Source organism: Salmo trutta, unplaced genomic scaffold (genome assembly GCF_901001165.1).
Source record: "Salmo trutta unplaced genomic scaffold, fSalTru1.1, whole genome shotgun sequence".
NCBI classification, from domain to species: domain Eukaryota; kingdom Metazoa; phylum Chordata; class Actinopteri; order Salmoniformes; family Salmonidae; genus Salmo; species Salmo trutta.
The window spans coordinates 20300-47567 of record NW_021823257.1 but is presented as its reverse complement, the minus strand read 5'-3'; the positions used below and the strand labels follow the sequence as shown (position 1 = coordinate 47567).

Genomic DNA, 27268 nt, shown 5'->3' with positions numbered 1-27268 from the left:
CTCTTTGAAATGTTCAAACACAACCCTTCCAGCTCAACGAGGACCCTACACATCAATCATCATGACAAATTCAAAGGAATAGATGCAATATAGATATAAAATAACACACTCTAACACGTGACAGAACAGGATGCAACTATATGACCCTAACCACGTGACACCTTCCCGCCAGGATGTCCTGACCGGATGCCCTTATTTGGGCATGTACGCCCCAGCCGGACATAGGGTCATAAATCACGATTTTGACCGATGCCGTCTACTTTATTCTCTCTGATGTCAACAGTCTTTAGAACCTTGTCTCAGGCTTTTGCAGTGAACAGAGAGTGAACAAGAAGGCCGGGAAGTTGGTGACTCAGAAAATGACATGAGATCAGTGGTGCGCACTCACGTGATGAGGTAGCTGTGTTCCATAACGTTTTTCAAGACATTGGAATCATCCGGTTGGAATATTATTGAAGTTTTATGTTTAAAAGGCCCTAAAGATTGATGCTATACAACGTTTGACATGTTTCTACGAACGTAAAAATAACTTTTTTTGACTTTTCGTCGTGAAATTTTTGGCGCGCTTCCTACATTTGGAGTAGCTTACTGAACGCGCAAACAACAAGGAGGTATTTGGACATAAATTATGGACTTTATCAAACAAAACAACATTTATTGTGGACCTGGAATTCCTGGAAATGCCTTCTGATGAAGATCATCAAAGGTAAGGGAATATTTCTAATGCTATTTTTGATTTTAGATGACTCCAAAATGGCGGGTATCTGTATTGCCTGATGTATTTTTCTGAGCGCAGTACTCAGATTATTGCAAAGTGTGCTTTCCCGTGAAGCTTTTTTTAAATCTGTCACAGCGGTTGCGTTAAGGAGATGTTTATCTATAATTCTTTGAATAAAAGTTTAATATTTTATCAATGTTTATGATGAGTATTTTTTTTTAAAATTTTGCTGATTCACCAGCAGTATTGGAGGCAAAATATTTTCGGGACATCACGCGCCAATGTAAAATGCTGTTTTTGGATATAAATATGAACTTTATCGAACAAAAGATACATGTATTGTGTAACATTGAGTCCTAGGAGTGTAATCTGATGAAGATTGTCAAAGGTTAGTGCTTAATTTCAGCTGTATTGCTGGTTTTTGTGACCCCTCTCCTGCTTGGAAAATGGCTGTGTTGTTTTCTTGTGTTGGCACTGTCCTAACATAATCTAACTTTATGCTTTCGCCGTAAAGCCTTTTTGAAATCGGACAATGTGGTTGGATTAAGGACAAGTGTATCTTTAAAATTGGTGTAAAATAGTTGTATGTTTGAGATATTTGAATTATGAGATTTTGTTGTTTTGAATTTGCCGCCCTGAAATTTCACTGGCTGTTGAATAGTGTGAACCGTGGGTGGGATGGTAGCGTCCCACGTAGCCCAGAGAAGTTAATGTCTCCCCTTCCGTCGCTTCGGCGACGGCGGTGGCAGAGCACCCGGATGCTTTTCATTTTTATGAATTAGCGCAATGACTGGAAGTCTATGGGTATCTGCTAGCATGAATTAGCGCAATGACCAATCCTTCCAGATAGCAGATACCCATAGACTTCCAGCCATTGCACTAATTCATGCTAGCAGATACCCATAGACTTCCAGTCATTGCGCTAATTCATGCTAGCAGATACCCATAGACTTCCAGTCATTGCGCTAATTCATGCTAGCAGATACCCATAGACTGAAGCTAGTTCTTAACAGTGCTGGTCTAATGAATTTGTTTATTATTTTCGAAAGCTTCTGCACGTAAATATGACTTGTCCTAACCTGGGTTAGATCTTTAACCTTACTCCCCCTTGACTCCCCCCTTGACTCCCCCCAATCACAAAGGGATCATTGGCTGAGCCTCCATATGGTTGACCAGCTGGCTAGTGTCCACCATGCTGGGCTCGACCTCGGTGACGGGCTCCGTGTAGAGGGGGTTGTCAAAGGTACTCCGGCCTGCGCTGAAGCCCAGGGGGTTGGTGAAGGAGGGCAGGGGACGGCCGATCTTCTTGTAGAGCATTAAGGCTGTGAGGCCCATCAGACACATGGTAGCCAATATCACCACCACTGCCAGGCCTGAATACACACGCCTGTGACCTCCCTTCAGAGACACTGCAGGATCACAGGAATAAATATTACAGTACTGCTATCATTGTTTGACTGATATGACTGATTGGTTAATCGACAGAGTGGTTAATCGACAGAGTGGTTAATCGACAGAGTGGTCAATCGACCGAGTGGTTAATCGACCGAGTGGTTAATCGACCGAGTGGTCAATCGACAGAGTGGTCAATCGACAGAGAGGTCAATCGACAGAGTGGTCAATCGACAGAGTGGCTAATTGATTGATTGATTGATTGATTGATTGATTGATTGATTGATTAGTTGATTGAAGGATGGATGATGGGTTGACGGGTGGTGGTGGGTTGGTTGATTGATCGGCTCATTCATTCATGACTCACCTTGTGTTGGTGGTGTTTCTGGTAGAACTGGAGGTGGAACAGAGAGGATTATTAACAAGGTATTATTAAGAGGTCTAACACTGTCTATTTATTTGTTTATTTCACCTTTATTTAACCAGGTAAACTATCTATCTATCTACTGTCTATTATCCTAATTGCTCAAATAATTCTTCATCACGGCCTTCATTTCCTATAGTTCTATTGACATTCATTTGTGCACTACACTATGGAGTGAGAAAGAAAGTTGTGTGGATATTGTAATAGATACATGGTGCCATGGTGCTCCCCTCTCACCCTCGTCTTTCCTACATTTACATTTAAGTCATTTAGCAGACGCTCTTATCCAGAGCGACTTACAAATTGGTGCATTCACCTTAAGAAAACCAGTGGAAAAACCACTTTACAATAGTGCATCTAAATCTTTTTTTGGGGGGGGGGGGTAGAAGGATTACTTTATCCTATCCCAGGTATTCCTTAAAGAGGTGGGGTTTCAGGTGTCTCCGGAAGGTGGTGATTGACTCCGCTGTCCTGGCGTCGTGAGGGAGCCTGTTCCACCATTGGGGCGCCAGAGCAGCGAACAGTTTTGACTGGGCTGAGCGGGAGCTGTGCCTCCTCAGAGGTAGGGAGGCGAGCAGGCCAGAGGTGGATGAACGTAGTGCCCTTGTTTGGGTGTAGGGCCTGATCAGAGCCTGAAGGTACGGAGGTGCCGTTCCCCTCACAGATGTATGGTCAGTCTCACCCTCGTCTTTCCTACAGATGTATAGTCAGTCTCACCCTCGTCTCACAGATGTATGGTCAGTCTCACCCTCGTCTTTCCTACAGATGTATGGTCAGTCTCACCCTCGTCTTTCCTACAGATGTTGGTCAGTCTCACCCGTCTTTCTTACAGATGTAAGGTCTGTCTCACCTTTGGGCTTCTTACAGATGTATGGTTTATCAGCCCAACTGGAGGCAGTGCTCCAGGTCCCATCGGAGGATTGAATATATCCATAGTCATAGGGAGAGTCCTGAGGCTGTCCTTTTGCCCAGTTAATGTAGTCCCACTGTTTGGTCCAGCCACTTCCACTGACCTGCAACAGGGTCTGTTGTTAGTCATGTAGTTACCTACACTCTTACAGAAAAGGTTCTTTCTAGAACCTAAATGAGCTATTCGGCTGTTACCAGGGTTCTCCCATGGTGACGGCCGAAGAACCATTTTGGAACCTTTTTATTATAAAAGTGTAGGTGTGTTTCGTACAGGGCTATCTAGAAGAATTGGTAGTTACCTAGGTGTGTTTTGAACAGGCCTATCTGGAAGGATTGGTAGTTACCGAGGTGTGTTTTGTACAGGCCTATCCAGAAGGACTGGTAGTTACCTAGGTGTGTTTTGTACAGGCCTATCTGGAAGGATTGGTAGTTACCGATGTGTGTTTTGAACAGGTCTATCTGGAAGGATTGGTAGTTACCTAGGTGTGTTTTGAACAGGCCTATCTAGAAGGATTGGTAGTTACCTAGGTGTGTTTTGAACAGGCCTATCTAGAAGGATTGGTAGTTACCTAGGTGTGTTTTGAACAGGCCTATCCAGAAGGAAGTAGCTGTCTTTCAGAAACTCCAGGTTGCTCTTTATGAAGCGGAGTTCGGCAGGATCCTCGATGCTCACCAGAGACGCCCCTTCACACACAATATTCGTATTAATGCTTCTCCAATTACTTTCTTTACGGTTTGTTCTGTCCAAAGAAGTGCACAGTTCATGGAATACTGGATCCCAATTCCAGTTGTCTCCTTTTCTCCCTGAAGCGTTCACCATCTCACTCCACGCCAGGATGTAAAAGCATTAGATAGGTGTATCAGTCTGTGTCCTACATCATTAGATAGGTGGGACACACACTGAAACACCTTTCTTCCACCAATCCAGTCAACCAGTACACACTTGGAGGAGAAGGGTTAGAGAATGGGATATGGGCCCCGTCCAAATTTGCTCCATTTTATAACGGTACCCCGCATGGGGCCTTGATCAAAAGTGCACTATGTAGGGAATAGTGAAGGTGCACTAAGTACTATGCCCTTGGATCTAAGATGAAACTTGCTATCAAATCTGGCATTTTGAACCCTGAAGAGTTCTGAATGAAATGTGTTACATGGGCTCAAGTCTCGTCTCTCTCCTGCCAAGTCATCTTATCAGAAATCACAGGTATTCAATAGGGCGGCATTTTTTGACACACCCTTGGTTTTGAGGCTCCTCCTACTTTACGTATACAGCTGGTGGAGGCGTCGGCCCACCTGACGTCGTTAATGACAAAGCTGTAGCAGTGACCTCGGAAAGGCAACCAGGACCAGGGGCTGTTCCTACCGCTGATATCCTCCTCCTCCTGGACACATACCCCGGGGTACTGGGGCGGGGCCGTGGGCGGGACGGCTATGGGGGAACCAACCAATAGGATTACAGCACTGCACAGGGATCCACCAATAGGATCTCCTCTCTGGAAGAAACTAGCGTATGGGATTATGGCGCTGAATAGGGAACTACAGATAGGATCCGTCCCGCCCTGCTACTAACACACTGGGGTATGTACCTGTCTCACCTGGTGACTACTAGCACACTGGGGTAGGAGACTGTCACACCTGGTGACTACTAACACACTGGGGTAAGTACCTGTCTCACCTGGGGACTTCTAACACACTGGGGTAGGTACCTGTCTCACCTGGGGACTTCTAACACACTGGTGGTAGGTAACCTGTCTCACCTAGTGACTACTAACACACTGGGGTAGGTTCCTGTCTCACCTGGTGACTACTAACACACTGGGGTAGGTACCTGTCTCACCTAGTGACTACTAACACACTGGGGTAAGTACCTGTCCTCACCTGGGGACTTCTAACACACTGGGGTAGGTAGCTGTCTCACCTGGGGACTTCTAACACACTGGGGTAGGTGCCTGTCTCACCTAGTGACTACTAACACACTGGGGTAGGGTACCTATCTCACCTGGTGACTACTAACACAGCTGGGGTATGTACCTGTCTCACCTGGTGACTACTAACACACTGGGGTAGGTACCTGTCTCACCTGGTCACTACTAACATACTGAGGTATGTACCTGTCTCACCTGGTGACTACTAACACACTGGGGTAGGTACCTGTTTTACCTGGGGGGTACTAACCCACTGGGGTAGGTACCTGTTTTACCTGGGGACTAATAACACACTGGGGTAGGTACCTGTTTTTACCTGGGGACTACTAACACACTGGGGTAGGTACCTGTTTTTCCTGGGGACTACTAACACACTGTGGTAGGTACCTGTCTCACCTGGTGACTACTAACACACTGGGGTAGGTACCTGTCTCACCTGGGGACTACTAACACACTGGGGGTAGGTGACTGTCTCACCTGGTGACCTACTAACACAACTGGGGTAGGTGACTGTCTCACCTGGTGACTACTAACACACTGGGGTGGGTGACTGTCTCACCTGGTGACTACGACACACCTGGGGGTAAGTACCTGTCTCAAATGGGGACTTCTAACACACTGGGGTAGGTACCTGTCTCACCTGGGGACTTCTAACACACTGGGGTAGGTACCTGTCTCACCTAGTGACTCACTAACACACTGGGGTAGGTTCCTGTCTCACCTGGTGACTACTAACACACTGGGGTAGGTACCTGTCTCACCTAGTGACTACTAACACACTGGGGTAAGTACCTGTCTCACCTGGGGACTTCTAACACACTGGGGTAGGTACCTGTCTCACCTGGGGACTTCTAACACACTGGGGTAGGTACCTGTCTCACCTAGTGACTACTAACACACTGGGGTAGGTACCTGTCTCACCTGGTGACTACTAACACACTGGGGTATGTACCTGTCTCACCTGGTGACTACTAACACACTGGGGTAGGTACCTGTCTCACCTGGTCACTACTAACATACTGAGGTATGTACCTGTCTCACCTGGTGACTACTAACACACTGGGGTAGGTACCTGTTTTACCTGGGGCTACTAACCCACTGGGGTAGGTACCTGTTTTACTGGGGACTAATAACACACTGGGGTAGGTACCTGTTTACACTGGGGGACTACTAACACACTGGGTAGGTACCTGTTTTACCTGGGGACTACTAACACCTGTGGTAGGTACCTGTCTCACGTGGTGACTACTAACACACTGGGGTAGGTACCTGTCTCACCTGGGGACTACTAACCACTGGGGTAGGTGATTGTCTCACCTGGTGACTACTAACACACTGGGGTAGGTGACTGTCTCATCTGCTGTGACTACTAACACACTGGGGTGGTGACTGTCTCACCTGGTGACTACGAACACACTGGGGTAGGAGACTGTCTCACATGGTGACTACTACACACTGGGTGGGACTGTCTCACCTGTGACTACTACACACTGGGTGGACTGTCTCACTGAACAACACTGGGTGTAGGTGACTGTCTCACCTGGTGACTACCAACACTGGGTTAGGAGACTGTCTCACCTGGTGACTATTAACACACTGGGGTAGGTACCTGTCTCACCTGGTGACTACTAACAGACTTGGGTCAGTGACTGTCTCACCTGGTGACTACTAACACACCGGGTTCAGTGACTGTCTCACCTGTGGACTGCTTGCACACAGTGGGGTAGGTGTGGTTACAAGGGCTGTCTTCCAGGTGCCTTCCACATCCAGGTAGACACAGGGCCGGTCTCTGCTGGGCTCGCCTGTGGGCCCACCGGGCCAGGGCTCAAGGGCCAGCCGTCCATCCACCTGAAGTAGCCTGTGTCTGAAAAGACAAACCACTACAGCTGTAAGTCAGTTGGTAGAGCTGGCGCTTCCAACTTCACTATCATGGGTTTGATTCCTGCTGGCAACCTCCCATACCAAAATGTTTTTCACGCATGACTGTAATTCGCGTTGGCATAAAAACATGTTATATTACAGTACACTAGCCTTTCTGACAATCTTAACACCATGTTATATATTACAGTACACTAGCCTTTCCTGACAATCTGAACACCAATGTTATATTACAGTACACTAGCTTTTCCTGACAATCTGGAACACCTAGGCTTCATCTCAGAGGACACCGTTTTGTGGTGCTGTAGACCGAACCCTGTGGTTGAACCCACCGTATCCCCTACAGCAGTCACGTGACCTTCCTCCCGTCCACCCAGAACTTCCAAAGCCATCTGGCCTCCTACAGATAACCATTAACTTCTATCATTCTATTTATGAAGCCCTTCGTACATCAGCTGATGTCCACAAAGTGCTCTACATAACCCAGCCTAAAACCCCAAACAGCAAGCAATGCAGATGTAGAAGCACCTTGTTACTTCTGATGTAACAACCATTCTCTATCACCCCTCAGATACTATAGTATTACTTCTGATCATCATGTCTCTAGTATAGCAGTGTTCAAAGTTTCACCCAGAATCCAGCAGTACCAATAACCTGCCTATTCTGATGAGGAGTCTGTGGCACCTGAAGATACAGCTTGTTACTGTACCTCATTCCTATTGAGGTCCATCCACAGTGGTGTCTGCAGCTTCAGAGCCTTAGACCAGCTCCAGGTAGGCTGCTGACAGTTCATCCCAGGGTGCTAGCCAGCTGGCCCTCCTCAGCCTCACACTGCATCCGCGGCTTCGGGCCATGTTACAGTTCTGGGGCAGCACCTTGTAGAGTCGTGGGCCAGCTTCACCCAGCCTCTAGGTAACACTGTCGGGGCCGGGACTGGGATGCCTGAGTCTAGGAGGGCAGAGCAACACTTAGTCACATTACAAATCAGAGGGCTGAGGATGAGACGAGAAGAAGGATGAAAAGAGGATTGAAGAGGATGAGAAGAGAAAGAAGAGGAGAAGGAGGAGAGAGAAAGAAGAGGAAATAGAAGAATGTCTTTGCTCACCCACTTGCGCTGACAGATGAAGCCGTAGGTGTTGATGCAGGACCTGGTTTCCCATTTTCCCAAGATGGAGGAGGAACTGGCCATCACAGCACACTGTGAGACAAAGATTACAATAATGGACAACATTCACAGTCACAGACTTAATCTGTCATATAGTAGAGCTTGAGCAAAATGTAAGGCTACACTTTAAATAATACATTTTTAATATATTATTATCCGATTTATTGTGTGTATTTCTCATTTTGAATTGTGATAGTTTGTTTAAATGGATCTTACCTGACTAGCCCGAGAGGAAAGCATATCCATGTACCTCTACAATTTGAAAACCAAATGGTGTTTTTAAGACATTGTTCTAGAGATGGAATAAGCAAAAAACGACAGGGATTTAGTCAAAGTGTTTCAGTATAATATGTAAACGATGGGGATTTAGTCAATGTGTTTCAGTATAATATGTCAACGATGGGGATTTAGTCAATGTGTTTCAGTATAATATGTAACGACTGGGATTTAGTCAATGTGTTTCAGTATAATATGTAAACGATGGGGATTTAGACAGTGTTCAGTATAATATGTAACGACTGGGATTTAGTAAATGTGTTTCAGTATAATATGTAAACGATGGGGATTTAGTCAATGTGTTTCAGTATAATATGTAAACGATGGGGATTTAGTCAATGTGTTTCAGAATAATATGTATCTAAACATATGTACAGTAGGCGTGTCGGTGGTGTGTGTGGATATCTGTGTTTGTGTATAAATGTGTGTATACAATATATTAAATAGTAAATGAGGATGTCTGACAGCGTACGTCTTCACCCCCCCAGAGTTACTACTTGGTGGAAGCCCCTTAGGCAGCCATTACAGCTGTGGACCATTTCCAATAAGATTCTACCAACTTACCACAACTCTTAGCGCGACTATATCCGTTGTTTTTGTCAAAACTCTTCAAGCACAGTAAATTTGGTTGGAAATCTTCGATAGACAGCAATATTCAAACTTTGTTCCTGTTTTTTTAAGCAGATTAAAGTCAGAATTGAGACTGGACAATTCAGGAGCACTCAACACCTATTGGAAAGCCATTCTGGTGTGTCTTTGGCATTCAAATGTGTGCAATTAGGCAATCTTGTCCCTGGGACAGTCCCAGGCTTTCTTGTCCCTGGATTGTCCCAGGCTTTCTTGTCTCTGTTATAGTCCCAGGGTTAGGGTTTCTTGTCCCTGAGATAGTCCCAGGGTTTCTTGTCCCTGGATAGTCCCAGGCTTTCTTGTCCCTGGGATAGTCCCAGGCTTTCTTGTCCCTGGGACATTCCCAGGCTTTCTTGTCCCTGGGATAGTCCCAGGCTTTCTTGTCCCTGGGACATTCCCAGGCTTTCTTGTCCCTGGGATAGTCCCAGGCTATCTTTCCCTGGGACATTCCAGGCTTTCTTGTCCCTGGGATAGTCCCAGGCTTTCTTGTCCCTGGGATAGTCCCAAGATTTCTTGTCCCTGAGGATAGTCCCAGGGTTCTTGTCCCTGGGATAGTCTCAGGCTTTCTTGTCCCTGGGATAGTCCCAAGATTTCTTGTCCTGGGATAGTCCCAGCGTTTTCTTGTCCCTGGGATAGTCCCCACGATTTCAGAAGACGGAGGTAGCTTTCTTTTCTTTTTTACCTGGGCTCTGCTCATGTCATGTCTTTTGATCCTTACACCTATCACAAAGAGGCTTCCACCAAGTATGAACTCTGGGGTGTGAAAACATACGCAATCAATACATTCTTTCACTTTGAATATGTGGAATAGGTTTATGTAGATCTGTCAGAAAAAATCATAATTGAAGTCCTTTTTGACTTAATTCTAAGGTAGCAAAATGTGAAAGACTGTGCAAAGCAGGTGTAGACTTTCACTAGGTCCTGTGTGTGTACTTCTGTGTTTACTTAAGTTTAAAGGGACTTTACCTGACGATAGTGATGCCATTCCGATATTATAATCTGCGACCGTCTCTACAATTAAGAAACAAATATTATATATTAGGGGTATTTACTTAAGAAACATTACTGGTTTAGGGATAAAATGAGCAAATTAAACTCAAAGTAAACTACTACATCATGTCCAGTGTGCCAACCAGTGTTCCAGGCTGTAATGTATGTGTATATTATGTCAATGTTACTCAATTTTCACCACTAAGCAATTTAAGGTCTGCTTTGCGCAAACTTGAAAGTTGTGAAAATGATGTTCAACTTCCAGCGTACGTTTACTGTGAACACTGAGGCTGTACCCACTATAAGTTACAGTTTTACTGTGAACACTGAGGCTGTACCCCACTATAGTTACAGTTTTACTGTGAAGACTGAGGCTGTACCCGCTTTAAGTAACAGTTTTACTGTGAACACCGAGACTGTACCTGCTTTAAGTTACAGTTTTACTGTGAACACTGAGGCTGTACCTGCTTTAAGTTACAGTTTTAACAGTGGACAAGTAGGCAACTCTGGCTCTTTGATCATAATGTTGGCCTACCAGAGAGGCCTACCATCAAAAAACAATGGAGAAAAATGCATCCCATAACATTTTAACATGGAAATAGCTGTTCTATCATTCAGTCTTCAGTAGCAGCGAATGTGTGGTGTTCAATATAGACCTATATTCCATGAGACTTTTGAAAAACACATGCAGGGCTTGACATTAACCTGTTAATCCAAATTTTGTTGGAAATCTTTGATGGACAGCAATATTCAAACTTTGTTCCTGTTTTTTAAGCAGATTAAAGTCAGAACTGAGACTGGACCATTCAGGAGCACTCAACACCTATTGGAAAGCCATTCTGGCGTGTATTTAGCATTCAAATGTTTGCAATTAGGCTTTCTTGTCCCTGGGATAATCCCCGGCTTTCTTGTCCCTGGGAAATCCTAGGCTTTCTTGTCCCTGGATAGTCCCCAGGGTTAGGGTTTCTTGTCCCTGGATAGTCACAGGGTTTTTTGTCCCTTGGATAGTCCCAGGGTTTCTTGTCCCTGGATAGTACCAGGCTTTCTTGTTCCTGGGATAGTCCCAGGGTTAGGGTTTGTGTCCCTGGGATAGTACCAGGCTTTCTTGTTCCTGGGATAGTCCCAGGGTTAGGGTTTCGTGTCCCTGGTATAAGGCCCAGGGTTTCTTGTCCCCTGGGATAGTCCCAGGTTTTCTTGTCCTGGATAGTCCCAGGCTTTCTTGTCCCTGGATGGTCCCCAGGGTTTCTTGTCCATGGATAGTACAGGGTTTCTTGTCCCTGGGATAGTCCCAGGGACTTCTTGTCCTTGGGGATAGTCCCAGGGTTTCTTGTCCCTGGATAGCCCCAGGGTTTCTTGTCCATGGATATAGCCCCAGGGTTTCTTGTCCCTGGGTAGTCCCAGGGTTAGGGTTTCTTGTCTCTGTGATAGTCCCAGGTTTCTTGTCCCTGGGATAGTACCACGGCTTTCTTTTCCTGGGATAGGTCCCAGGGTTAGGGTTTCGTGTCCTGGTATAGTCCCAGGGTTTCTTGTCCCTGGGATACGCCCAGGGTTTCTGTCCCTGGGATAGTCCCAGGGTTTTCTGTCCCTGGATAGTACCAGGGTTTCTTGTCCCTGGGATAGCCCAGGACTTATTGTCCCTGGATAGTCCCAGGGTTTTCTTGTCCCTGGATAGCCCAGGGTTTCTTGTCCTGGATATAGCCCCAGGGTTTCTTATCCCGGGATAGTCCCAGGGTTAGGGTTTCATTGTCTCTGTGAGAGTCCCAGGTTTCTTGTCCCTGGGATACTCCAGTGGTTCTTGTCCCTGGGGATAGTCCAGTGTTTTCTTGTCCCTGGGATAGTCCCAGGGTTTCTTGTCCCTGGATAGCCCCAGGGTTTCTTTTCCATGGATATAGCCCCAGGTTTCTTGTCCCTGGGATAGTCCCAGGGTATTCTTGTCCCTGGGATAGTCCCAGGGTTTCTGTCCCTGGGATAGTCCCAGGTTTCTTGTCCCTGGGATAGTCCCAGGGTTTCTTGTCCCTGGGATAGTCCCAGGGTTTCTTGTCCCTGGATAGTCCCAGGGTTTTCAGAAGATGGAGGGTAAGCTTTCCTTTTCTTTTTTACCTGGGCTCTTTCAAGTAATGTCTTTTGATCCTGACACCTTCCCCAAAAAGGTCTTCCACCAAGTAGGACTCTGGGGTGTTCCACCAAGTTTGAACTTTGTGGTGTTTCCACCAAGTATGAACTCTGGGGTGTTTCCACCAAGTATGAACTCTGGGGATGTGAAGACACACACAAACAATACATTCTTTTTTTTTATGAATTTAACATTTTCTCCAACTTTCTTTCACTTTGAATATGTGGAATAGTTTTGTGTAGATCTGTCAGAAAAAAACATAATTTAATTCCTTTTTTTAATTAACTTTAAGGCAGCAAAATGTGAAGACTGTGCGAAGCGGGTGTAAACCTTCACTAGGTCCTGTGTGTGTACTTCTGTGTTTACTTAAAGTTATAAAGGGACTTTACCTGACGATAGTGATGGCCATGGGAAACATCTGCGACCGTCTCTACAATTAAGAAACAAAATATGACATATTAGGGGTATTTATTAAGAAACATTACTGGTTTAGGGATAAAATGAGCAAATTAAACTCATACATCATGTCCAATGTGCCAAACAGTGTTCCAGGCTGTAATGTATGTGTATATTATGTCAAATGTTTACTCAATTTTCACCACTAAGCAAATTTAAGGTCTGCTTTGCACAAACTTGAAGTTGTGAAAATGGTGTCCAACTTCCAGCGCACGTTTACTGTGAACACTGAGGCTGTACCCACTATAAGTTACAGTTTTACTGTGAACACTGAGGCTGTACCTGCTTTAGTTACAGTTTTAACTGTGAACACTGAGGCTGTACCTGCTTTAAGTACAGTTTTAACAGTGGACAAGGAGGCAACTCTGGCTCTTTGATCATAATGTAGGCCTAACCAGAGAGGCCATCCATCAAAAACAATGGAGAAAATGCATCCCATAACATTTTAACATGGAAATAGCTGTTCAATCATTCAGTCTACAGTAGCAGCCAATGTGTGTTCATATAGGCCTACATTCCATGAGACATGCAGGACTTGAACATTAACCTGTTCATCCACTTGTCCTTCAGACAAGGTGGTGACTGAATGTGTTGTTTTGATGCCAGAAACATCTTACGTTATTATTCCCATACAATTATTACATAGGAATCATACAAATTATTCTACCCTCTGCCTATTGGCTACTTAGCTTATTCAAGATCGTCTCAAAATACAACACCGCCCCTTTAAGATATAAAAAAAAGCTCTTACCTGACTGGCTTTTCAAAAGAGGGCCAGAAATGCACACATTTTGTACTTTGTAGGAGAAGAAACCACTGCCCCATTGTTATTATTTTTATTTCACCTTTATTAAACCCAGGTCGGCCAGTTGAGAACAAGATCTCATTTACACTGTGACCTGGCCAAGATAAAGCAAAGCAGTGCGACCAAAAACCAACACAGAGTTACACATGGAATAAACAAAAACATACAGTCAATCACACAATAGAAAAGTCTATATACAGTGTGTGCAAATGACGTAACGAGGTAAGGCAATAAATAGGCCAATAGTGGCGAAAGTAATTACAATTTAGCAGATTTACACTGGAGTGATATATGCGATGAGGATGAGGATGTGCAAGTAGTGACACTGGTGTGCAAAAGAGCAGGAAAACAAAACAAATATGGGGATGAGGTAGGTAGTTTGGTTGGTTGGATGGGCTATTTACAGATGGACTATATACAGCTGCAGCGATTGGTACCTGCTCTGACAGCTGATGCTTAAAGTTAGTGAGGGAGATATAAGCCTCCAACTTCAGTGATTTTTGCAGTTCGTCCAATCATTGCAGCATGAGAACTGGAAGGAAAGGCGGCCAAAGAGGTGTTGGCTTTGGGGATGACCAGTGAATATACCTGCTGGAGTGCGTGCTATAGGTGGGTGTTGCTATAGTGACCAGTGAGCTGAGATAAGGCAGAGCTTTACCTAGCAAAGACTTATAGACGACCTGGAGCCAGTGGGTTTGGCGACGAATATGTAGCGAGGAGAAGCCAACGAGAGCATACAGGTCACAGTTGTGGGTAGTATATGGGGCTTTGGTGACAAAATGGATGGCACTGTGATAGACTGCATCAAATTTGCTGAGTAGAGTGTTGGAGGCTATTTTGTAAATGACATCGCTGAAGTCAAGAAATGGTAGGATAGTCAGTTTTACGAGGGTATGTTTGACAGCATGAGTGAAGGAGGCTTTGTTGCAAAATAGGAAGCCGATTCTAGATTTAATTTTGGATTGGAGATGCTTAATGTGAGTCTGGAAGGAGAGTTTACAGTCTAACCAGACACTGCGGTTTTTATAGTTGTCCACATATTCTAAGTCAGAACCGTCCAGAGTAGTGATGCTAGCCGGGCGGGCGGTGCGGGCAGCGATCGGTTGAAGTGCATGCATTTCGTTTTACTAGCGTTTAAGAGCAGTTGGAGGCCACGGAAGGAGTGTTGTATGGCATTGAAGCCCGTTTGGAGGTTTGTTAACACAGTGTCCAAAGATGTGCATCAGATGTATACAGAATGGTGTCGTCTGCGTAGACGTGGATCAGACAATCACCAGCAGCAAGAGCAACATCATTGATGTATACAGAGAAGAGAGTCGACCCGAGAATTGCACCCTGTGGCACCCCCATATAGACTGCCAGAGGTCCAAACAACAGGCCCTCTGATTTGACATAATGAACTCTGTCTGAGAAGTAGTTGGTGAACCAGGGGAGCAGTCATTATAGAAACCAAGGCAGTTGAGTCTGCCAATAAGAATACGGTGATTGGCAGAGTCGAAAGCCTTGACCAGTTCGATGAAGATGGCTGCACTGTACTGTCTGTTATTGATACCGGTTATGATATCGTTTTGGACCTTGAGCGTGGCTGAGGTGCACCCATGACCAGCTCAGAAACCAGATTTCATAGCGGAGAAGGTATGGTGGGATTCGAAATGGTCGGTGATATGTTTGTTCATTTGGCTTTCGAAGACTTTAGAAAGGTAGGGCAGGATAGATATAGGTCTGTAACAGTTTAGGTCTGGAGTGTCACCCCCTTTGAAGAGGGGGATGGCGCGGCCGCTTTCCAATCTCCAGGAATCTCAGACGATACGAAAGAGATGTTGAACAGACTTGTAATAGGGGTTGCAAAAATGGCGGCGGATGATTTTAGGAAGAGAGGGTCCAGATTGTCTAGCCCAGCTGATTTGCAGGGATCCAGATTTTGCAGCTCTTTCAGAACATCAGCTGTCTGGATTTGGGTGAAGGAGAAGCAGGGGGTGCTGAGCTGTTGGCCGGGGTTGGGTAGCCAGGTGGAAAGCATGGCCAGACGTAGAGAAATGCTTATTGAAATTGTTGACTGGAAATGAGCTAGAACTGGGCTAATAACTAGCTAACTAGCAAACATACACAGGTGGCTACATGTAGCTCTCTCTTTGATCTCAGAACAACAGCATCTACAACCGACCATCTAAAACAATGGAGAAAAATGCATTCCATAACATTTTAACATGGAAGTAGCTGTTCTATCATTCAGCCTACACTAGCAGCCAATGTGTGTTCAATATAGGCCTACATTCCATGAGAAATGCAGGACTTGACATGAACCTGTTCATCCACTTGTCCTTCAGACACTTTAATCTCAACACAAGAGCATCTACAAACGACCGCTCGTACTGTAGCCTAAACACAGTGAACGGCACAGATCCATATATGGCATTGGCTATTTGCATATAGGCCTACTGCAGCTCTGATTGGTAATGTGGCACCGGTCTGTGTAGAGTACAGGCTGAGTCCTGCCTGTCAATAGAATCCTACTCATATCTCTTGCACAGTTAGTTTTGCATACTAAGTCTTGCATAGTTCGTTTTGTGTCGGTATTTTACATTAAAATTGGCTAACATTGTGCTTATTCGATTACAATTCCCACAGTAGAGCGAAAGACTGTTAACTGAAGAGGAAAACTAGAGAAAGGTGAGTGAAGTTCAATCTCGTGCTTCTCTGCAGTTTAGGCGGGAACATTGATTATGTCTTATGTGAATGTTTTGTTTATGTTTAAATGTGTAAATGTCTGCTTGGTCGTCATGCCTACGACCAGCTGTGGTATATTGGCCGTGGAACACAACCCTCGGCCCTCATTGCTTAGGTAAATGTGTGTACATGCGTACCTTCATGAAATCGAAGTTTAAGTATTTGACTGCCTGGCCATCGGTCCAAACAAACGCGTCCCGGTTTAAGTTACTCAGTCCAATCCACAGGTCAGTAGCACCAGAAGTCATCTGGGTCGTCAGAAACGCTGCAACCATAGAGAGATAGAGGACTCATCCTTATATCTGTTTCATTATAGCATATGTGACAGCATGAGCAGCACCATAGAGGTTGATAGAGGACTCATCTTTATATCTGTGTCATTATAGAGTCTGTGACAGCATGAGCAGCACCATAGAGATAGATAGAGGACTCATCTTTATATCTGTGTCATTATAGAGTCTGTGACAGCATGAGCAGCTCCATAGAGGTTAAAATAATCTCACCTTGCTCCTGCCTATTGGTGACGGATGCCAGGTTAGCTCCCATGGATTGGCAGAACGATCTGGCCTCGAGCCAGGTTCTAGGTACCCGATATCCAGTCAGTTTGTAGCACTATAAACAAATCAATAAGCAATTAATCAAGTTGATTGATTATAGGCAAACACATTGAGTTAGACTTCCATTCTCAAAGCATGTTGTAAAACTGTATCGTCTGTTTTCATGTGAAAGACATTTAACATATCACATAATCATGATTATATCACTCCTCCTGTGTAACCTTTGATCTCTGACCTTAGGATCCATTCTCTCCTCTTACTGACCTTAGACTGGTAGAGGATCCATTCCGGGGGCAGCCTCCTGTGGGGGGGGCAGTAGGGGCACGGTGCTGTTCACTGGGGGGGAACCACTCCTCTCACAGATGGACTTCATTTCAGTGCCACAGTTATAGTCATGCCAGAAACCTGAACACACAGAAAACACAGTTATAGTCATGCCAGAAACCTGAACACACAGTTATAGTCATGCTAGAAACCTGAACACACAGTTATAGTAGTCCTAGTCATGCCATTGAGTTATGTGGTAACCAGCCCCAAGATTCAGAATGAAATAACTCAAAGGAAGTTCTTATAAGAGAGGATTTTTTTGGGCCTCATCTCATCTTTAGCTCACCAATGTAGCTAGCCATGGCAACACAGTTCTCATCATTGTTCCTGAAGTCCGGCTGGTTGTTGTCCCATCTCTGGAATACTACTGGGGAACCGTCCATCCAGCTGGACAAAACACAGGACACAACAACTCAGAACACAAAACATAAGATATTGAATATCCTTTTGAGCACGGTGAAGTTATTAATTACACTTTGGATGGTGTACACCCAGTCACTACAAAGATACATGCGTCCGTAACTAAGATGCTGGAGAGGAAGAAACCGCTCAGGGAGTTCACCATGAGGCCAATGGTGACATTAAACCAGTGTAATGGCTGTGATTGGAGAAAACTTAGGATGGATCAACAATCACAATACTAACCTAAATGATATAGTGAAAAGAAGGAAACCTTTACTGAATAAAAAAAAAGGCAACAAGGCACTAAAGTAATTTGGCAAAAATTGGGCAAAGAATGTAACTTTTTGTCATGAATACAAAGTGTTTTGTTTGGGGAAAATTCAATACAACACATCACTGAGTACCACTGTCACGCTGCCGCCGTAAGGAAGGCCCACCCGGACCCTCCCCTTTAGAGTCCGCACCTTTGGGGGGGGGTACTGTCATGCCCTGGCCATAGAAAGGGTTTTGTTCTCTATTTTGTTGTCCAGGGTGTGACTGGGGTGGGCTTTCTATGTTCTTTTTCTATGTTTTTGTATTTCTTTGTTTTGGGCCGAGTATGGTTCCTAATCAGAGGCAGCTGTCTATCGTTGTCTCTGATTAGGAATCATACTTAGGTAGCCTTTTCCCACCTGTGCTTTGTGGGATCTTGCGTTTGTGTAGCTGCCTGTGAGCAGCCCAGAACGTCACGCTTCGTTTTCATCTGTATTGTTTTGGTGAGTTTCATATTTATTAAACATGTGGAACTCTAACCACGCTGCGCCTTGGTCTACTCCTTTAGACGATCGTGACAACCACTCTTCATATTTCAAGCATAGTGGTGGCTGCATCATGTTATGGGTATGCTTGTCATCGTTAAGGACTGGGGAGGTTTTCAGGATAAAAGGAAATGGAATGGAGCGTAGCACAAGCAAATCCTAGAGGAAAACCTGGTTCAGTCTGTTTTCCACCTGACACTGGGAGATGAATTCACCTTTCAGCAGAACAATAACCTAAAACACAAGGCCAAATCTACACTGGAGTTGCTTACCAAGAAGACAGCGAATGTTCCTGAGTGGCCGATATTAAAGTTTTGACTTAAATCTACTTGAAAATCTAGGGCAAGACCTGAAAATGGTTGTCTAGCAATGATCAACAACCAATTTGACAGAGCTTGAATAATGTTTGAAAGAATAATGGGCAAATGTTGCAGAATCTAGGTGTGGAAAGCTCTTAGAGACTTACCCAGAAAGACTCACAGCTGTAATCGCTGCCAAGTGTGATTCTAACATGTATTCACTCAGAGGTGTGAATACTTATGTAAATGAGATATGTCTGTATTTCATTTTCAATAAATGTGTAAACATTTATAAAACAAGTTTGTACTTTGTCATTATGGGGTATTGTGTGTAGATTTGTGAGAGAAAAAATACTATTTAATCCATTTTGAATTCAGGCTGTAACAACAGAATGAAGAATAAATCAAGGGATATGAATCCTTTCTGAAGGAGCTGTATGGTATGGTGGTGGGGTATCCCTGGAACCCACTGCATTTTTCAACATTTCTGATAAGTCAGGAAGCAATACAAACAACAAATCAAAATCATTTATTTCAATTTTTATTTTTAAGCCAGCCTTATTAGGTGGGCCAGTATTCAATCTGGCAGGGCCTCTGCCCAGCCTGGCCCTGCCGTGGCTTCTCCTCTGCACGAAACATGGAACACAGAACTCAGAACACAAGAACTCAGAACACACAAGACATAGAACCAGAAAGAACACGGACAATACACAGAAAATATGCGCGTTCATGACATGCCGGAATGTTCGGAAATACAACTTCTAAACACGGAGCAATGAGTTGTGTGCATTCACATGCTTTGACCTGGCTGAGAACGCCAACTGGCTAATGTCTAAGTAGCTACGTCAACCATGAACAAAAAGCGCAGCCATCACGCTCTCATCCAAATTATAGTGTTAAAAAAGGTCCAAATAAATTGATTTGGATAAATAATGTTTTGTCAAGTTATGTTCTTGGTAGGTGACGTCAGAGTTCAGCATGTCTGAAAAGTCTCCAATTGGAGGGCCTTTTAAATTGACTTGTATTTCAGAGTTTCTAAAATTTCATGAATGCAGCAATAGAACAGTAGTTTGACACCACTAGTTTAGAAGTGATATAAAAAAGGTATTTTTATTTGTTTGATAATCTTCTTTTACTCGTTTTATACTCACCCGAAAGAGCGATCAAGATCAACTGTTAGCCCGATGTAATGGTTTCCCAAACGCTTTTTATTGATCTGAAAAAAGAGCAATTAACATTAGGAACTAGCTGTCTTGGAGTCAACATGGGCTACCGTCCGTTTCGACACCTTGTAGAGTCCAAGCCCCGACGAATTGAGGGCAAAAGGGGGTGCAACTCAATGTTAGAAAGGTGTTCTTAATGTTTGTGGATTCAGTGTATATCAGTGGTGGGAAAATTGCCCAATTGTCATAATTGAGTAAAAGTAAAGATACCTTAATATAAAATGAAAGTCACCCAGTAAAATACTTCTTGAGTAAAAGTCTTAAAGTATGTTTTTTTAATATACTTAAGTATCAAAAGTATTTGTCAAATTCCTTATATTAAGCAAAATGTTGTATTTACGGATAGCCAGGGGCACACTCCACACTCAGACATAATTTACAAACGAAGCCTTTGTGTTCCGTGAGTCCGTCAGATCAGAGGCAGTAAGGATTACCAGGGATTGATTAGTGTGTGAATTGGACCATTTTCCTGTCCTGCTAAATATTCAAAATGTTACTTTTGGGTGTCAGGGAAAGTGTATGGAGTAAAAAACATATCACTTTCTTTAGGAATGTAGTGAAGTAGAAGTACTTAACTAGTACTTTAAAGTATTTTTACTTAAGTACTTTACACCACTGGTGTATATAGCTCTGCCAACGTGTTTGAAGGCAGGACTATAGCGAAACTATAGGTGTTTACCTTTTTCCACAGAAATGTATTTTCTGTTAGTCCGTTGATAACAACAAGGTCCCCATGCCTCTGTTGACAGTAGTGTCTGGCGCCCTCCATGGCCAGCAGTTCAGTATTAAAGAAATTGAGAGCCTCCAAACTCCAGCCAGCCATCCTCTGTCACATTATACTCTAGGCAGGATTAGAAAATACTCAAATAAGTTATCTGCTTGGTCTAGACTAGAGACAAAGCACATAATTCCCCTCTAGAGACCAAGCAATAAGCCCCCTCTAGAGACCAAGCAGTAAGTCCCCTCTAGAGATAATGCACATAAGTCCCCTCTAGAGACCAAGCAGATAAGTCCCCTCTAGAGACCAAGCAGATAAGTCCCCTCTAGAGACCAAGCACATAAGTCCCCTCTAGAGACCAAGCAGATAAGTCCCCTCTAGAGACCAAGCAGTAAGTCCCCTCTAGAGACCAAGCAGATAAGTCCCCTCTAGAGACCAAGCAGTAAGTCCCCTCTAGAGACCAAGCAGATAAGTCCCCTCTAGAGACCAAGCACATAAGTCCCCTCTAGAGACCAAGCAGATAAGTCCCCTCTAGAGACCAAGCACATAAGTCCCCTCTAGAGACCAAGCAGATAAGCCCCCTCTAGACCAAGCACATAAGTCCCCTCTAGAGACCAAGCACATAAGTCCCCTCTAGAGACTTATCTGCTTGGTGTAGTCTCCACAGAAGGGACTTATCTGCTTGGTGTAGTCTCTAGAAGGGGACTTGTCCACTCGGTCTCTCGAGGGTACTTGTCCCTCGGTCTCTCGAGGGGACTTGTCATAGGCCGTTTGGACTGCATTCCAAAGTCCAAACTAGCATACCACAATGCGTCCTGAAAAAATGTATACTTTTAATGTGGTGAGCACATTAATTTATTCATTAATTTAAGAGTGATAGACAACTCATCAACACTTGCCAATATTTTCCAGGGAGTCCTGGGAGCTATGGGATGCGTACTGTCAAGGGGACTTACCAGGGACGGTGTTGTTGGGAGGAGGTAGTGGGGTCACTCCTGTAATGCCACAGAGAAAAGAGGAGGAGAATGGAGAAGAGAAGAGGAGAGAGAAGTCTGTTAGCTCATTAAACTGAAGCCTTCTGGTCCCAGTAAGATTACTAATCATGCACGTGAGGTCGACTAAAATACTTCCGTCCCACAGACAGAGGCGCTACATCCTGAATGTCTTCCTTTTATAGTGATGCACTTTTGACCAGAACCTCATTGCGCACCTAGTGGCCGGAGACTTTAATGCAGGGAAACTTAAATCAGTTCTACCTCCTTTCTACCAACATGTTACATGTGCAACCAGAGAAAAAAAAACACTAGACCACCTTTACTCTACACACAGAGACGCGTACAAAGATTTCTCTCGCCCTCCATTTGGCAAATCTGACCATAACTATCCACCTGATTCCTGCTAACAAGCAAAAACTAAAGCAGGAAGTACCAGTGACTCACTCGATTTGGAAGTGTTCAGATGATGCAGATGCTAAGCTACAGTACTGTTTTGCTGCACAGACTGGAAAATGTTCTGGGATTCTTCCGATGGCATTGAGGAGTATACCACATCAGTCATGGCTTCATCAATAAGTGCATCGACGACGTTGTCCCCACAGTGACCTTATGTGCATACCTCAACCAGAAGGATACATACCTCAACCATGGATTACAGGCAACATCCGCACTGAGCTAAAGGGTAGAGCTGCTGCTTTCAAGGAGCAGGACTCTGTCATGACGTTGCCCTCTTTGAGTACAGGGAGGACAGTTGACCCCCTTCCCCTTGCACCATCCCCCAACCTACCTCCCCCCACCCAGGCCCTGTGTGAAGGGGTCGTAAAGTTCTAAAGGAGAATGTCCTGCCGCATGGGCCAGTTGAGACACAGAGGGGTTCATAGAGAGACAAAGGAAATTCTTCCAACTCACAAAATTGGGGAACCGAACGACATTTATGTTCTGGAGAAGGTATAAAAGATTGGTGAAGAATCCAGCTACGAACTGGTCCGCTTGGTACAATTTTGTGATACTCAGAAGAGACAATATAGCCATATTACCATAATACTGTTTAAATATAGCCTCAGCTATGGGACTTGCATCTAAATGGTTGTATAAAATGTATTAATAAGGATAAAGCTATTGGAATACGTTGAGATGCTATGTACTGATGTTTGTGATAGAATGTATTTCTGTTCAAAGCTTAAATCAGTCATCGGCACGCCCCCCAAGGACACAGACAGGACCAGGCGTCATGTGACAAGCCTGTTCTATGTTCACGTATAAAAACCCCCACCCTGCTTTTCTTTCATCAGACCAGGCCTCCACTCCATTACGAGTTGGCCAATAGGTTTGACCATCCAATTCCTCTACTGAAAGTTAACTACACCACGTGGTTAACTTTTAGACTATCGATACCAACAGAATAAGAACAAGTCTTTGATATTAATTATTAGTCAGCAGCTAAGTACTCGATTTCATCCAACGCGAAGACCGACAAAACATCCATTCTATAACGACATTAATGAATGTCGCTCTGAAAGATCCATTCTAACCAAGAGAGAGAGAACGCGGACAAAAAACTCTCCAACAGGACAAAAACTCTCCAACAAGGATCCCGACGACACACTGAGTGTAAATATATATTGATTGCAATTGTTCCCGAATGAGTGAGCGTTCATGTGCAAAGGATTAGCATATCAATTGTTAATATTTATGAACTCTGTAGTGTCTTCTCAGCTGCCCTTTATGACCCTTTGTTTTTAACAAGACACCAGCCATGCCGGTTTAGCCCACCAGGGCACATTACTCTACCAATTCTTTGTGACGATAATTACTGTTTGTATGCTTTCTGTGAATTACTTAGTTTAGTAAATAAATGATTTTAAGACAATTGATGTATGGATGACTTTTAGTAAAGGCTGGGTTCATGCAGATACAACAATTTATGACGTTTGGAATGAGACTGGACGTGAGGTAAAATACACCATTTAAATCAGAAGATAATCGGCCTATACTATAATAGAATATGATGTTATAATATAGGAAAGTTATATTAGGAAAATTATAACTTTGTAATCTGAATATTTTCCTTGGTGCCCCGATCTCCTAGTTAATTACAGTTAAACGATTAATCAGTTTAATCGCGTGATAATAATTACAGGGAGTTATTTTGATAAACATGTCTTCAGTTAATGGTGCCCAAAGACACAACAACTCTAACCCGGAAACTTATAAGAAATCCCGCTATGCCCTTCAATGAACCATCAAACAGGCAAAGCTTCAATACAGGACAAAGATTGAATCCCACTACACCGGCCCCGATGCTCGTCGGATGTGGCAGGGTTTGCAAACTATTACAGACTACAAAGGGAAGCACAGCTGCAAGCTGCCCATTGACGCAAGCCTACCAGATGAGCTAAATTGCTTCTATGCGTGCTTCGAGGCAAGCAACACTGAAGCATACATGAGAGCACCAGCTGTTCTAGATGACTGTGTGATCACACTCTCCGTAGCCGATGTGAGTAAGACCTTTATACAGGTCAACATTCACAAGGCCGCAGAGACAGACGGATTACCAGGACGTGTACTCCGAGCATGCGCTGACCAACTGGCAAGTGTCTTCACTGACATTTTCAATCTGTCCCTAACCGGGTCTGTAACATGAAACATGTTTCAAGCAGATTGACATAGTGCCTGTGCCCAAGAACACCAAGGTAACCTGCCTAGCACGCCCCCATTCTCATCGACGGGGCTGTAGTGGAGCAGGTTGAGAGCTTCAAGTTCCTTGGTGTCCACATCACCAACAAACTATCATGGTCCAAACACACCAAGACAGTCGTGAAGAGGGCACAAACACTGCTATTCCCCTCAGTAGGCTGAAAAGATGTGTCATGGATCCTCAGATCCTCAGAAAATTCTAATGCTGCACCATCAAGAGCATCCTGACTGGTTGCATCAACGCCTGGTATGGCAACTGAGATGCAGTGCCTTAGACCGCTGCGCCACTCGGGAGCCCATATATCCTTGTTACTGTTATTTTATTGATGTGCATTAATTAGTTATCTTTAGATTTGATTTTTTTCTTCTTTTTTAATTAAATGTTTCTTTAGTAAATACTTTCTTAAAAAACTTATTTTTCATTAAACTGCATTGTTGGTTAATTAAGGGCTTGTAAGTAAGCATTTCCTTTCAGGGATCTCACACAGCCAGTCATTGAGCCATACAGTACCTTTAGGGATCTCACACAGTCATTGTAGCCATACATTACAGTAACTTTAGGGATCTTACACAGCCAGTCATTGAGCCATACATTATCTTTAGGGATCTCACACAGCCAGTCATTGAGCCATACATTACAGTACCTTTAGGGATCTCACACAGTCATCATTGTTGACCTCACAGTACATTTAGGGATCTCACACAGCCAGTCGTTGAGCCATACCTCACAGTACCTTTAGGGATCTCACACAGCCAGTCATTGTAGACCTCACAGTCTACATCGTTCCAGGATCCCTCTTCATCCCAGTCTACATCGTTCCAGGATCCCTCTTCATCCCAGTGAGAGTAAATCTCAGCACAGGACTCCACTCCGTTGTAGTTGTTGGGTTCCCCCTCCATCCAGTGTTGGAAGGACAGCTGAGGACAAACACATTGTAATAGAAATATACCTTTCCCATGAGGTAGACTTCTGATGAACAATACTTCCAATCTATCACAGACAATCATGAACATTCCTCGAGGAAAAACATCAGCCAACATGGGAGGCAGTTCAGTTGGAAGTGTTCAGGAACAATACCAGCAACACATTATTATAATTAGCAGTATTAGTAGTACTAGTAGTAGTAGTAGTATTACTAGTAGTAGTAGTAGAACTACTACTAGTAGTAGTAGTAGTACTAGTAGTAGTAGTAGTAGTAATAGTATTACTAGTAGTAGTACTAGTAGTATTACTAGTAGTAGTATTACTAGTAGTAGTAGTAGTAGTAGTAGTAGTATTACTATTAGTAGTAGTAGTAGTAGTAGCATTAGTAGTAGTAGTAGTAGTAGCATTATAATTAGTAGCAGTATTTCTATGACTAGCAGTAGTAGTAGTATTACTAGTATTATTATAATTAGTAGTAGTAGTAGTAGTAGTATTACTTTTAGTAGTAGTATTACTATTAGTAGTAGTATTGCTATTAGTAGTAGTAGTACTAGTAGTAATACTAGTAGTAGTAGTAGCAGTATTTCTATGACTAGCAGTAGTAGTAGTAGTATTTCTATTATTATTATTATTAGTAGTAGTAGTATTACTATTATTATTATTAATTAGTAGTAGTAGTAGTAGTAGTATTATATTAGTTAGTAGTAGTAGTAGTAGTAGTAGTAGTAGTATATTATTGTGTGTAGTAGTAGTAGTATAATAGTAGTATTACTCTTATAATTAGAATTAGTAGTAGTAGTAGTAGTAGTATTATTACTATTTTAGTTGTAGTAGTAGTAGTAGGAGGAGTAGTATTATATTAGTAGTAGTAGAAGTAGTAGTAGTACTAGTAGCAGTAGTAGTATTTCTATGACTAGTAGTAGTAGTTGTAGTATTACTATTATTTTATTATATATAGTAGTAGTAGTAGTAGTAGTAGTAGTAGTAGTAGTATTATATTAGTAGTAGTAGTAGTAGTAGTAGTAGTAGTAGTATTACTATTATTATTATTAGTAGTGGTGGTAGTAGTAATATATATTTAGTAGTAGTATAGTAGTAGTAGTAGTAGTAGTAATAATAGTAGTATTACTATTATTATAATTAGTAGTAGTAGTAGTAGTAGTAGTAGTAGTATATTAGTAGTAGTAGAAGTAGTAGTGGTACTAGTAGTGTAGTAGTACTTCTATGACTAGTAGTAATATTAGTAGTATTACTATTATTATTATAATTAGTAGCAGTTGTAGTAGTAGTAGTATTATATTAGTAGTAGTAGTAGTATTATATTAGTAGTAGTAGTAGTAGTAGTAGTATTACTATTATTATTATAATTAGTAGTAGTCGTAGTATTACTTTTACTATTGTATTAGTAGTAGTAGTAGTAGTAGTAGTAGTAGTAGTAGTAGTAGTAGTAGTATATGTAGTAGTAGAAGTAGTAGTGGTACTAGTAGTAGTAGTAGTACTTCTATGACTAGTAGTAATATTATTAGTATTACTATTATTATTATAATTAGTAGCAGTTGTAGTAGTAGTAGTATTATTAGTAGTAGTAGTAGTATTATATTAGTAGTAGTAGTAGTAGTAGTAGTAGTAGTAGTATATTAGTAGTAGTAGAAGTAGTAGTGGTAATAGTAGTAGTAGTATTTCAATGACTAGTAGTAATATTAGTAGTATTACTATTATTATTAATAGTAGCAGTTGTAGTAGTGGTAGTATTATTAGTAGTAGTAGTAGTATTATTAGTAGTAGTAGTAGCAGTAGTAGTAGTATTACTATTATTATTATAATTAGTAGTAGTCGTAGTATTACTTTTACTATTGTATTAGTAGTAGTAGTAATAGTATTATTACTATTAGTAGCCGTATTACTATTAGTACTAGTATTATT

General features: G+C 43.0%; 1 long non-coding RNA gene and 1 pseudogene across 1 annotated transcript; both read right to left on the bottom strand.

Annotated features, from left to right (window-relative positions):
• Positions 1-1827: 1827 nt before the first annotated feature.
• Positions 1828-27268, bottom strand: part of LOC115189918 (macrophage mannose receptor 1-like) — a 44467-nt pseudogene continuing 19026 nt past the window's right edge.
• On the bottom strand, positions 8358-10327 carry LOC115189919 (uncharacterized). The gene is made up of 3 exons (XR_003877056.1): positions 10281-10327; positions 8628-8663; positions 8358-8444 (listed from the first exon to the last, which is right to left on the bottom strand). It is a non-coding gene; the product is annotated as an uncharacterized LOC115189919 (long non-coding RNA).